Below are 12,607 nucleotides of genomic sequence, written 5' to 3'. Positions count from 1 at the left end.
ACCAGATAAAGCTTTGTTATACGTATGTATTGTATGTATGTACTTATATGCATGTGACCGCCAATTCACGCATGAAGTAAAATATTTGAAAAAACGGTCGCCGACTGAGGTCCCAGACATAAGTATACCTCCTACACCCAGTTTTCTGGTAGACTTTGAGGCGCCTAATTCGACTATCGAATATATTAGCATATAATATCTAGAACGCCTCAGGTTCGAAAAACTTATTATTACTATCGTCTGTAGCCAAAGATGCACAAACACAAGAAATGGGAGTTTTGGAAAATATTTCCATGGCCGATATTTTATTTGAAAAAGGATATTAAACTTGTTTTAGCTGGACATCATTCGTCAGAAAAAATTAAAAAGTAATGGAGGAAAATGCAAATTTGAGGGTTAAAATAGTTTAGTAAATTGTAGTCGTCATAGTAGATAGTACAATTATTTAAAAATTTTGGCTTTAAGTGTATATTTTCTTTAGCCTTTAACCTAACCTGGGCTAACTTTAGCCCAGACGCCTTAAGCCTCTTCTAAGATTACTGGCCCCGAGACCCCGGTTGTAATAATAGTTAGACTAAGTTAAAGTGTTTAGACTTAAGAAGTCGGAGTTTCCCGCAGGATCAAAAGTTCGTGTCGATTTCGTGTGATGAAATGGCACTTAAGAGTCATTTCAAATAGTCCCTTAATTCGATAAAATTATAGAAGTAGAAGATCACGGCCTTGAAAATCGTACGTCGCGAAAAGGTAATAGCGCACTTGTATGATTCAAGGTATTGGTAGAATGCCTTGGTTACATCCACTCTCCTATTTCATTGTCCTACTTCATTGTCCATTAACCATATAAAGGAGATGTTGCAAAAAAATATATAAATATTTGAGAGTAACACCCAAATACCAAACATAAGTCTCATACCTTACTATTTTGTTTCATACCTTACTATTTTGTTTCATACCAGGGATCTAACTTTGTGTATGAGTGACAGAAGAGTGTCCATATTTTCAAGTCAATGGCAAGGATAATTCTTTTGTTTTGGTTAGCCACCACCTTTTAAAAAGTTTAGAAAATTCAAAAAATAAAGTCAGTTTTGAAACGGGTTCTGTGAGTTGGGACGATATTGTTTATTTTTATAAATAGGATTCCCAAAATCCTGTGCGTTGTGGCCTCATGCTGACTGAAGCACATACATAAGTATATGAATTTCCGAATAGCTTTCAAACAAGAAAAAACGTTAACTCCGGTTGCGCCGAAGCTATAATACCCTTCACAAAAACAAAGGCCCCTTACAAGATCTTAATTCCGAACGTTCAATTTGTATGACAGCTATATGATATAGTGATCTGATCTGACCAATTTCTGTGGAGAATAATTTGTTGCCTTAAGCAATAACTCGTGCCTAATTTCGATGAGATTTACTCCGATCGTTCAGTTAATATGGCAGCTATATGCTATAGTCATCCGATCCATACAATTTCTTCGGAGATTAGATTAATGCTTTAAATAATAATATATGCCAAATTTCGTGCAGATACCTCGTGAAATGAAGGAGTTTTCCTTACAAGCACTTCATTCCGAATGTTCAGTTTGTATGGCAGCTATATGCTATAGTCATCCGATCTGAATAATTTCTTCGGAGATTACATTGTTGCCTTAACTAATAACACTTGATTCCGATTGTTCAGTTTGTATGGCAGCTATATGCTATAGTGGTCCGATATCGGTTCCGACAAATGAGCAGCTTCTTGGGGAGAAAAAGAAGTGTTCAAAATTTCAGATCGATATCGATATACAGACGGACGGACGGACAGACAGACGGACATGGCTAAATCAACTCAGCTCGTCACGGTGATCATTTATATATATACTTTATATGGTCTCCGACGTTTCCTTCTGGGTGTTACAAATTAATATACCCTGTTCAGGGTATAAAAATGAGTGTAAAGCTGGCGTCCCAAGTTATGAGCGATACCGTACCCTCTGGTATGCTTACTTCGTATAGTTTAGACTTTTGCTCGATTTTTAAGTACCGCGAATTTTTTAAATAAATTATTAGATCTTTTCAATAGTAGTAATAACGGAACTGTATTGCAAACAAAAACAGAATACCAGTTAAAATGGGTCTGACATAACAAATTCTTTAAAATTTGATTAAGGGTTGCATTTAAAATATTAGTGGTCTAAGATGTTTGTGGCGGTTTTTGTCAGTCAGACTTACCTAATTACTTATTTTGTAACCTTTTCAAAAAATCTTGAGGATTAAAACGCCAATATCGTAGTAAAGGGAAAGTGTAAACCCGTTCCACAAAAGAAAACTGTTTCAATTGCACAATCTCACACAATTTTGTGCAATGACAAAGTGGTTCAGGATCTCTTGGAAAGAATTTCAAGGTCTACCACGACCTGGTCGGATAGCAGTAGGAGAAAATTCAGAGTTTGAGAGAGAAAACGCCTTTATATATTTCTGCGGCTATCTCTATTTAAAAATTTATAAGACACAAGCTTGCTCCCAACCCTTACCATATACATATATTTCATTCAAAAAAGATAAGTTGAAAGGTGTAGTTCGGTAAGATCGCCATAGTGATTTTAGATTATTTTAAAGTCTTAGAAATAATTTTCCTAAAGGAATTTGATTCAACTTGTTAAAGGTTAGGTGTAGGGCAGATTTTATTTGATAAATTAAAAAGTGTCAGCCCCTATTCCTATTGGGATATAGAATAAGAATTTTCCTTTTAATTATATTCTACGCAATTCCCACTGGTAGGTGGTAAAATTTCTATCAATCGCTACAGAACCATATGTACATATGTGTGTAAATTTAATTTTTTTTCCTATACACATATGCAAATACATATGTATATTAATTTTAGCTATATTCAAAGCTCTTATTTTGCTTTCGGTCCTTCTAATTTAAATACATAATTAATTATTACTGAAAACTGGGTTAGGATATTTTCTATGTATGTATGTAAATATTAGGCCTTAATAATATATATTTATTTATTACAGCTTATATTATAATGCAATTTTGTTTGTAAAATTTTTTTATTTATTTTGAATTTTGGAAATTATTGTAATTTTTTCCACAATTGCAACATTGACAAGTGTTATAAAAAATGTGGACTTTTGCTGGAAACAGTCACCGCTTGTACCGCCCGCTTCTGCAAACCGTACGGAAAATAGATAGATTATTTTTAAGTTGGATTTTAGTTTTTAGTTTTTACATTATAAAAAATTAAATGTATACAAATTAAACAATGGCAACATTGGTCAAATGAAAATGAAAGATAATAACTGATTTCTAACTAACTGAGTAAGGATGGCGAGGTGTTAAAACGGGTTGCAAATAACAAAAAACGCCGTAATAATTGTTTATAAATATTTAAAATTTTTGTTATAGAATGATGTTAAATGCTGTTAACAATATATATTATATCATGTTGATATACATAAGTAAGTGAATATGCGGTATATTTTTAAGCATTTTAATAGCCATAAAAATATGTACAATATTTTATTAGAAACTCTTTACATAAATAAATTACCGTATTGTTATATGTATGTATAGTTCTAAGTTTAGTTTTTAAATAAAATTTTCGTACTATAACATAGAAATATGAGAAGAATATTATGTACCGAGTTTGGTTGAAATCGGTTAAGCAGATCCCCAGATATTTGTTTTCACCTAAAAGTGGGCGGTGTCACGCCCACTATCTAATTTTGAACGTGGTTCCTATGAAATCGTCTTATACCATCCCAGAGATAAAATTTAATGTCTCTGGCTTGTGCTTGATTTATCGCGCTTTTAGTAGTTTTTAACAGTACCGTTATATGGGGAGTGGGCGGGGTTGTCACCCGATTTCACCCATTTTCACACCTTCGATAGAGATAGATAGATGCTAAAAACATTTGTTCCCAGTGAATTTTGTTATTATAGCTTCAGAGGTATTGGAGAACAAAACTATTATACTCTGTAGCAACAGGTTGCGAGAGTATAAAAATTACAATCATACAGGCGTTTCTGTATGTCGGCGCTTCCAAAAATATTATATATAGAATTCGTAGGAAGAATGGTAAATATGTACTTAATGACCCTCACTTCGTAGGGGGTTGGGGTTATAAGGGGTGACACAATTAAGTGTCCTTTTTATGAATTCGAAGGAATTACCCGTCGGTCACCCCTTAAAAAAAGTTATGTAGATTACAAAATCCGTGAGCGGAAAGTGAATTTTTTCAATAATTTTTGTATATTTTTCAATATTTATTTACACACTTTGCACATATCACATATTCAAGTCACTTTGTTGTTGTTGTTGTTGTAGCGGCAAAATTCTGTAGAATTCAGATCTCTTAGCTGTAATTACCAGTTCAGTGTGTTCAACATTTTCTTATGAAAAACATATACTGAAGAAATGTAATAGTCAAAATTTCTTTTGTGCCGCGTTTTTATGGAATGAATGAATATCGGAGATCGTCGAACTCCTTTCCGCACTGGCGGCCTTCCAAAAAATAACCCTGGTCGGTCCAAAACCGGGGTGTTCATAATTCAATCGCGTCAAAATCCTTTTCGCTGCTGTTTGTGCAGAAAGGAGTTTGACACGATTGAATTATGAACACCCCGGTTTTTGACCGACCAGGGTTGAATTTGGGAATATGCTGTTTTCACAAAATTTTAACCCTTCATATAATTTTTTTGAAGGGTGGCCGACGGCTAAATCCACTGAAATTGTATTTCACAGACTCCCTTCGCATACCATCTGCAACCCCAACCCCCTCCGAAGTGGGGGTCATTAAGTACATAATTACCTTTGATTTTGGTTGTATGTTACCGGCGGCTATTTAATCACTTTTATTTTCATAATACTACATACATATGTATGTACATGTCCTTTAATGAATATCAAATAAATTGGTTTTTATAAAAAGTATATTGAGTTTTTTTTTCTACAATTTATTTTTGTTGGTACCTTGTACACCGGCTTTTTCTGCCCTCCTTGGATACCTCTCAGCTCTCGCTGATCAGTTAATAGTTCTCTACTGCCCATTTACGATGATCAGCACCATCCAAAATATTTACACCAATAAACACATGTTTTCATATATTTAACGAACGTTTTTTGTGCAATTAACCGGGGGAAATTAAAGGTATATTTTTTTTAATAACACAAATTTTTTCGAATTGTGACATGTTTCGGATGATGACATACAGCTCCACGGACACCTAGGAGAAAATGTGGGAGTGATGAGAAGTTGGTGTTACTCCAGCAAAATTTTAAATCTCTGTCAGATTTCAAAGAGGCTTGATGCCTGTCAGTGCAAGAAAGATTGATTACCATAATTGATCAAAAACATCGCTTCCAACAAGCCGAGCTGGAAATGGATTTAGAAATCGATAGCTGGAAAACTGAGAGACTAGTTCGCGTATATACAGACATACGGACAAACGGGCATGGCTAAATCGACTCAGCACATCATGCTGATCACCTACATATGCCCATATTTTATAGGGTCTCCGACGTTTCTTTCTGGGTGTTACAAACTTCGTGGCAAACTTAATATGCCCTGTTCAGTGTATAAAAATGAAAAATGTCTCTATTCGAATAATAATTTGGCCGCCTCTCTTGTAGCACTGGAGACATTGCTCTGACGTCAGATTGCATTAAACCTAAGTATATTATGTAGGAGACATTCAAAAGCCTCTTTAGTTAGACGAAATCGTTCAAAAAATCTGCAAGGAAAATTTTGTTAATGAGGCTTCTTGATTTGTTTTTTATATAAATACATACATACATACATACATACATACATACGTACCTATGCTGTATACGACAGTTCCAAAGGATTACTTCGATCTCTAAGCTGCCTCTGCACTATTTTTTCATCCCCATCACATTCACTAGAGCTCATATACTTAAAAGAACAAAGTCGGATTCATTTTGATATTTAATTTGCTTTTGTTAGTTTATTTAAAATTGGCAACAGTATTGACAGTTTCACATCTATTATGACCTAAAAACTATCGTGAATTAAAAATAAATTATGATCCGTGTGCTATCATATGTTATAATGCCAATCACCGTATACGATTATCGAATCACGTAATTTTCTTTGATATGGTTGCCGATCCGTGCACGAATGTGACGACTCTACCACTGAATTAATAAATCCTTTTAATTATTTTCAATTCAAAACTAATACTACAAAGCATTACATCACAAAACATTTAATTAAATACATTTAAATTTCGCGTTTTCTTTAATTTTCATTGTTTTACATTTTTTGTTAATGATCTTAAACGGCAGCAATAAATCTCTCCGCTCCCCTACAGTTTTTTGGAGAATTTTAATCTGGCCATTCCACTCGTTCCAATGGCTAAACGTCAGAGCCTACCCGATCCAGTCAACTGTCAAACTCGGGTAGGTAGTTACTCTCTCATATACAATGGCAGGAGAGTTGGGCATATCTTTATCTCTGATCATGAAGAAACAGTTTATGGATAAATGCGTATATGTATTTATGAGTGAAGTTCTTATTCTTGTTATATTGAATAGAAGGCATATTGAGACACCTAAGACATACTTACGCACAAACAGAGCGTTCAAATTCACGAATGCTGAGTTGATTTAGCCATGTCCGTCTGTCTGTCTGTATATAAGTATGCGAACTAGTCCCTCAATTTTTAAGCTATCGATCTGAAATGTTGCACCTGTCTTTTTCTCACTAAGAAGCTGCTTATTTGTCGGAACGGATATCGGACTACTATAGCATATATCTGCCATATAAACCGAACAATCGGAATCAAGTGCTTGTATGGGAATTTGGATTATTATTTAAGGCAATAATGCAATCTCCGCAGAAATTGTATAGATCGGATGATTATTGCATATAACTGTCATATTAACTGAACGATCGGAATAAGGTGCTTGCTTTTTCATTTGACGAGATATCTTCACGAAATTAGGCATGAGTTATTGCCATAAGGCAACAATGTAATCTTTGTAGAAATTGTTCAGATCAGATCACTATATTATATAGCAGCCATACAAAGTGAATGATCGGAATCAAGTTCTTGTAAGGAACCTTTTCATTTGTAAAGGGTATTATAGCTTCGGTGCAACCGACGATAACGTTTTTTCTTGTTTTGATTTTATGATACTTGATTTATTACCTTGTCGGGGAAGACCAAGGAACTTCAACGAAAATTAAATTAACACCATTATACAGAAATGCACATCCCATTTCAACTCCTAAGTATAAGGATATGACGGAGTTACTACTATACACCATCTATGCACCATGAATATTGTAACAATCACACACATAATCTAAATGGGGAGAAATAATATGACAAAATCTTTAATATTATCCTAAATAAATGCATGTTAGTTTATTTTTTAATAAATGAATTAATATTTGTTTCTAAATACATTTTTTCTAATTACATACATAAATACAAATGTACATATGTATGTATGTATATCTAAATTGAAAGCTTCCCTATTTATTTTAAAGTTATTACGTTAATCTACATACATAAAAAATAAAATATTTAGAATTTATATTATTTCATTTCTTTAAAATAATAATTTCAAGGACTTACCTTGTTGTCCTGACAAAAATTGTGCTATCAACAAAGATCGTATATATGGATAGCCCAGCGACTTTGAAATCCCTGAAGTCTCCTATGGTCTCATCAAAGATAGTGAAAGAATGCCTTGATCTATTAAAGGATCAAATATCCTACTTCACGATTAACCTGCAATGGGTTCGAGGGCATACTGATATACCTGGTAACTTCGAAGCAGACGAACTAGCCAGAACAGGCTCCAATCAACAATTAGCCTCTGAAAAAGAGGGAATTTTTATGCCTCTGGCAACTTGTAAACAATTAATCAGCGAATATGTTATAAAACTAGCTGTGTCTCGGTGGATTCAAGACTTGCTTAAATAGCAGGCAAACGTGGCAGGAATGGAACATGAACCGCAGAGGCCGACTATTAAAATTCAAAAGGAATGACATAAGAACTCTGCTAGGAGTACGAACAGGACACTTCCAGTAAACTGACTTCTTGGAAAAGAATCACAGCCATTGGTTGAGGGATTCTTTACGACGTCTCGGAGATTGCACGGATAAAACTTGTCTTACTCACGTAGTTCATCAGAAGTAAGGAGTGGTTTAGAAAGGAGCCAATAGAGTGAGAGGACTTTAGTCTCGGTGGTATCACAATGGGCCTCCTATAGGCCTAGTTGCATCGTCCGACAGCCACTCTACCTACTCACCCACCTACCTTAAAAATATATCTATTTAGAGAAATCACTAGGTATACAATTCTTCTGGATAACTTGTTCAAAATTATTGTGAAACTGAAGTATTTTGTTGGCATCAACCCATTTTAATAATTATATTGGAATTATATAAACGAAGTGGAGGTACTTTAAGTGAAAAAGTTAACTTATAATAATAATTAACAAAGAGCACATAGTGGACTAATTCCTTTTCACAAACAAAAAAGTAATTTTTATTAATTTTGAAAGTGCTTAAATTTTAATATGTTTAAGGCCACAAAGCCATAAAAACCACTTGACACCAGTTAACAATATTTTTGAAACCATTCAAACGCAAACCCTTAAATATCTCAATATAAGAAAAAATTAACTTAAACCACTTTCAATATAAACGGCTCATATATTTCTTAATGTAAATAAATATCTGAAAAATTTCAAAATTATATACATACATATGTAAGTGATCCGTTATTTAAGTTAGGAAAATTTATATTTAGTCAATAATTCAGCTGTTTTATAAAAGTAGAATCATCATGTGCAATACTACTAAAAACTACACCACAACTAAAATTAATTATAACTAACTCCTACATTTTTATATTTATTATAAATACATACATACTTGTAGTATGTATGTATGTAAGTGTAAAGCTACATGCAAAACAACTTAGCAACTTCTAAACTAAACTAAATTTTTTACACTCTCAAAAAAATGAAGAACTGACTTCAAAAATGCAGTTTGCAGACTTTACGGCAACACTGTATGTCAAATGATGTAATGCTATTTTAAACATTTATGAACGCATAATTGCTTTGTCGTGTATCTCGTTTATTGTATTTTATTAAATTATTAATCGTTGTAATTGTTGTGGAACCGAAATTTGACATTGAAAAAAAAATTTGTCCAAGAATTTATTATTTTACGTTTAAATGAATTCACTCCATTTATATTTATATTTTGCTTCAATTCAATTTAGATATGTACATATTTACACGTATCTTTACATCAAGGTAAAAAAACTAATAAGTGAAAAAATTAATTGTGAATTTTTAACAATTTCCTGAAATAAGGTACGAATTTCTATTAATCCAGCTACTTTCTCTAGTTCCACCATTTTCTTTCTCGCTAAGGCCAAGAATTTCTCCATTATAAGAGCATCTGCCACATATGATTTTCTTAGAAAATCAAGTACGTAGCCGCGTTTTTATTTAATAACACTTCTCGGAGTGGTGGTATCCGAAGATGTAATATCAGAGTAGTTATCGGTGGGCGTCAATGGTTCCGCGCTTATTAAATCTTCTACAAGCGAACTTCTGGTAATTTCACTTGGCACCTGTATGCTGCTGCAGCTGCCCAACACCTCATTTAATTTATGAAAAACTCCCCACTTGTCGAACTCTCTATAGATGTGTTATTTCTCTTTTTGATCCTCGTTATGTTTATTAAACATCTCGTCGCTTCATCTTTAGAAAAAGTGAATATGTTGTCAATTTCTTTAATTTCACGTAATATGTTTTCCCGAACTGTGTTTCTCTTCTGTTTTTTGCACTAAACTCTGTTTCTTGTTGCAAACGGACTTTTATTAAAAGCTTCATTCGTTCGTGCCTCCACTTTTTATCACTATAAATAGACATATGTATGTAAAAAAATTCATAGAAATATTTGTAAATAAATTCATACAAATATAGTAAATAAATAAGTATTTGCATAAAAATTTATCTTACGTTATGTCCGTCATTTCAACCGTCCAAACAATCAAAGCATCACAGATGAAATTGATGAACTCTATGAAATCTAATGGAGTTATGAAGTCAGCCTATCTAAACGGGGAAGAAAAATTAATACAATGTTAAAAAATTTGTACTAAACATACTTTATCACTTACACCAGAAAACACACCTTGTACTTATTGCCCTCAATTAATGAAATTTTAGTCTCAAATAAGTGCAACATAATCCCTTTTTCTTTAATTTTTTAAATTTACTATTCTTGAGATGGTCGAAAAGCTCTTTATACCACTTTATCTTCATCCGACAAATCGGTGTAATCTTTGTAATTCTTGGAGCAAATTAAAGACTCTGAGTGCTTTTTAAATCTCTTTGCTGGTAATGAGCACTTTTGCACAGTTAAAGCAACTGGACTTGCAGAACATTTCAATACACTTATATGTATCTATACCCAATAATCCCTGCCTTAATGCCAGCTGCTACTGAATTGCTGAGCATTGTGTTATGGGGATATACATATGTATGTGGGTCCCACATTATGGGACGATGTCAACCTCGGACATATTTTAAAATATGACTATCGATTGCATGCAGCTTCCTTATAACTTTGAAGCTATACATTGATGGAATTGACAATCATCATAGCAAAACTTATTGCATCCTCAGTAGCATTTTTGGATGCAATAATTGCTCTATTCTCTAATTCAAATAATTCTTGCTTTAAAATACTGTTCTCCTGTCTGAGCGCATTCACGCGTTTATTTTTCTTAGGGGCATTCTACTGACAAGCCCACGCAATCCGAACGCAAGATTCGCGGTCACATTTTGAGGAATCGGGGTTGAATGAAACATTGTATTGTTTACACTTCCCCTCGAGATCCGAATATAATTCGAATTCCTCAAAACTTAAATCTTCTTCGTTCTTTTTTGATTAGTACATGCATACTGACGTTTAATAGGCTGAAGGACTCTGTTTGAAGAATGGCTGCTACAACTACCTACAGTTTCATAAAATAAATTGTGCTTCGGGAAAGCTCCTTCCTTAAGTCTATTATTTGTGACGCAATTCACATCAAAATGACGGTCACAAATAAATAACTTTTTTCGGTCGGAGTATGATGTACTTATTTTTAATGCTAAAACCCAGTTATTAAAGGCAATCTCGTCATCGGGGAATGAAAAAAGGATTTTTGTTTCATCCGATGGACATCCTTTAGCGCAGCAGGTTCGTACTTCTCTACTCTTCCTTATTGGCAAGTGGACAGCATCAGCGGATTTTCCTATTATAATGTACATATAGATAGCATTTATTTAATAAATAATTTTTATGAGTATAAATTAATAATTCTACTAATATCAACAATATAATATAATCGTACTAATAATATGTTATGGTTTGTGATTTTGTCATATTATGAGAATATACACAAAATGTCATATGTATGCACGTAATACCTCCAGCAACAAACAAAACGTATACATAAACCTTGATGGGCACATATACATACATACATAAATGCATATATGCACATGTATTCACCCTGGCAATATCACCAAACATTTATGTTTAAATTTGTTACTGTAAATGTTTACGTACCAAGTTTTAAAGTGGGAACAGCTCCAATTTTCAATCTCTTGGCCCCCAGTGCATAATCCTCAAAATGAATTGCACAAACAAACGTGTTTGAGGGGGCAATTTTCCTTCCCTCAAAGCCTAGATTTCGGCACCACTTTTGTGCAATTTGTTCATTTTTCGGCCAAATGAACAAATTGCATTTTTTGCTATCGTTATTACACTCGCGGACACAGCATTTTCGAATTCGCGGCATTGTAAAATATTTTAAATATTGTATTAATTTTGAAACGATTTTAAATTGTAACACCGCACCACAAGAAGCCGAGATAAAGAGATGCCTAACTCTCCTGTCATTGGAAATGAGAGGGCAACTCACTTACCTGACTTTGACATTTGACTGGATCTGGTAGGTTTTGACGTTTAGCCACTGGAACGACTGGAACGGCCAGATTGAAATTTTACCAAAAATATACATAAATATGTGAACGGAGAGATTTTCTACCGCCGCAAATTAAAGAAAACTTGGAATTTAAATGTACTTGATGAAATGTTTTGTGGTGTGATGCATCATAGTATTCACTTTCAATTGAAAATTATTAAAACATTTAATAATTTAGAGCTAACAAGTTTAAATCACTTTATTACGAATTGAAAGGTCATAAATAAGTTGTTTTAATATGTCATAAAATCAGAAAAAAATAAAGTTTCTTTATACTTATATTCAATGTGCAATCTATAACAACTTATAATCGTAATAAATGTAGATTTGTTTCATCCAAAGACAAGTATTTTGGGGCAGCCCTTTATCCCCGAAAATAAGTTTGTTTACATCTAATGCTTTGGAATTTCGTTTCTCTCTTTTGCTATACCCTTTTTTCTATTTTCACACTTACCCAATTTGAATACTTTCTCAGTTAAGACCCCCTTATGTCATTAAAAAGTAAGTCAACAGGTGCATCAACTCATTCAATAGATGAGAATACTTTCCTCCTCTGACCTAGTTAAAATTTTTCATTTCG

At 33.4% G+C, this 12,607-nt stretch overlaps 1 long non-coding RNA gene and 1 pseudogene across 2 annotated transcripts; both read right to left on the bottom strand.

Moving 5' to 3' along the window:
- Positions 1–4,907: 4,907 nt before the first annotated feature.
- Positions 4,908–7,378, bottom strand: LOC106624117 (uncharacterized). 2 transcript variants are annotated; one of them, XR_004979725.2, is made up of 3 exons: positions 6,076–6,376; positions 5,813–6,014; positions 4,908–5,726 (listed from the first exon to the last, which is right to left on the bottom strand). It is a non-coding gene; the product is annotated as an uncharacterized lncRNA (long non-coding RNA). The 2 variants fall into 2 exon arrangements; XR_011395856.1 differs by having other exon boundaries at positions 5,813–7,378.
- A 1,714-nt stretch (positions 7,379–9,092) lies between these two features.
- On the bottom strand, positions 9,093–10,922 carry LOC138856873 (uncharacterized; annotated as a pseudogene).
- Between the last annotated feature and the right edge of the window lie 1,685 nt (positions 10,923–12,607).

This window comes from Bactrocera oleae, chromosome 4 (assembly GCF_042242935.1).
Source record: "Bactrocera oleae isolate idBacOlea1 chromosome 4, idBacOlea1, whole genome shotgun sequence".
Lineage (NCBI taxonomy): Eukaryota > Metazoa > Arthropoda > Insecta > Diptera > Tephritidae > Bactrocera > Bactrocera oleae.
Note: the sequence above shows the minus strand (reverse complement) of the source record. Positions and strands in the feature narration are given on the sequence as shown.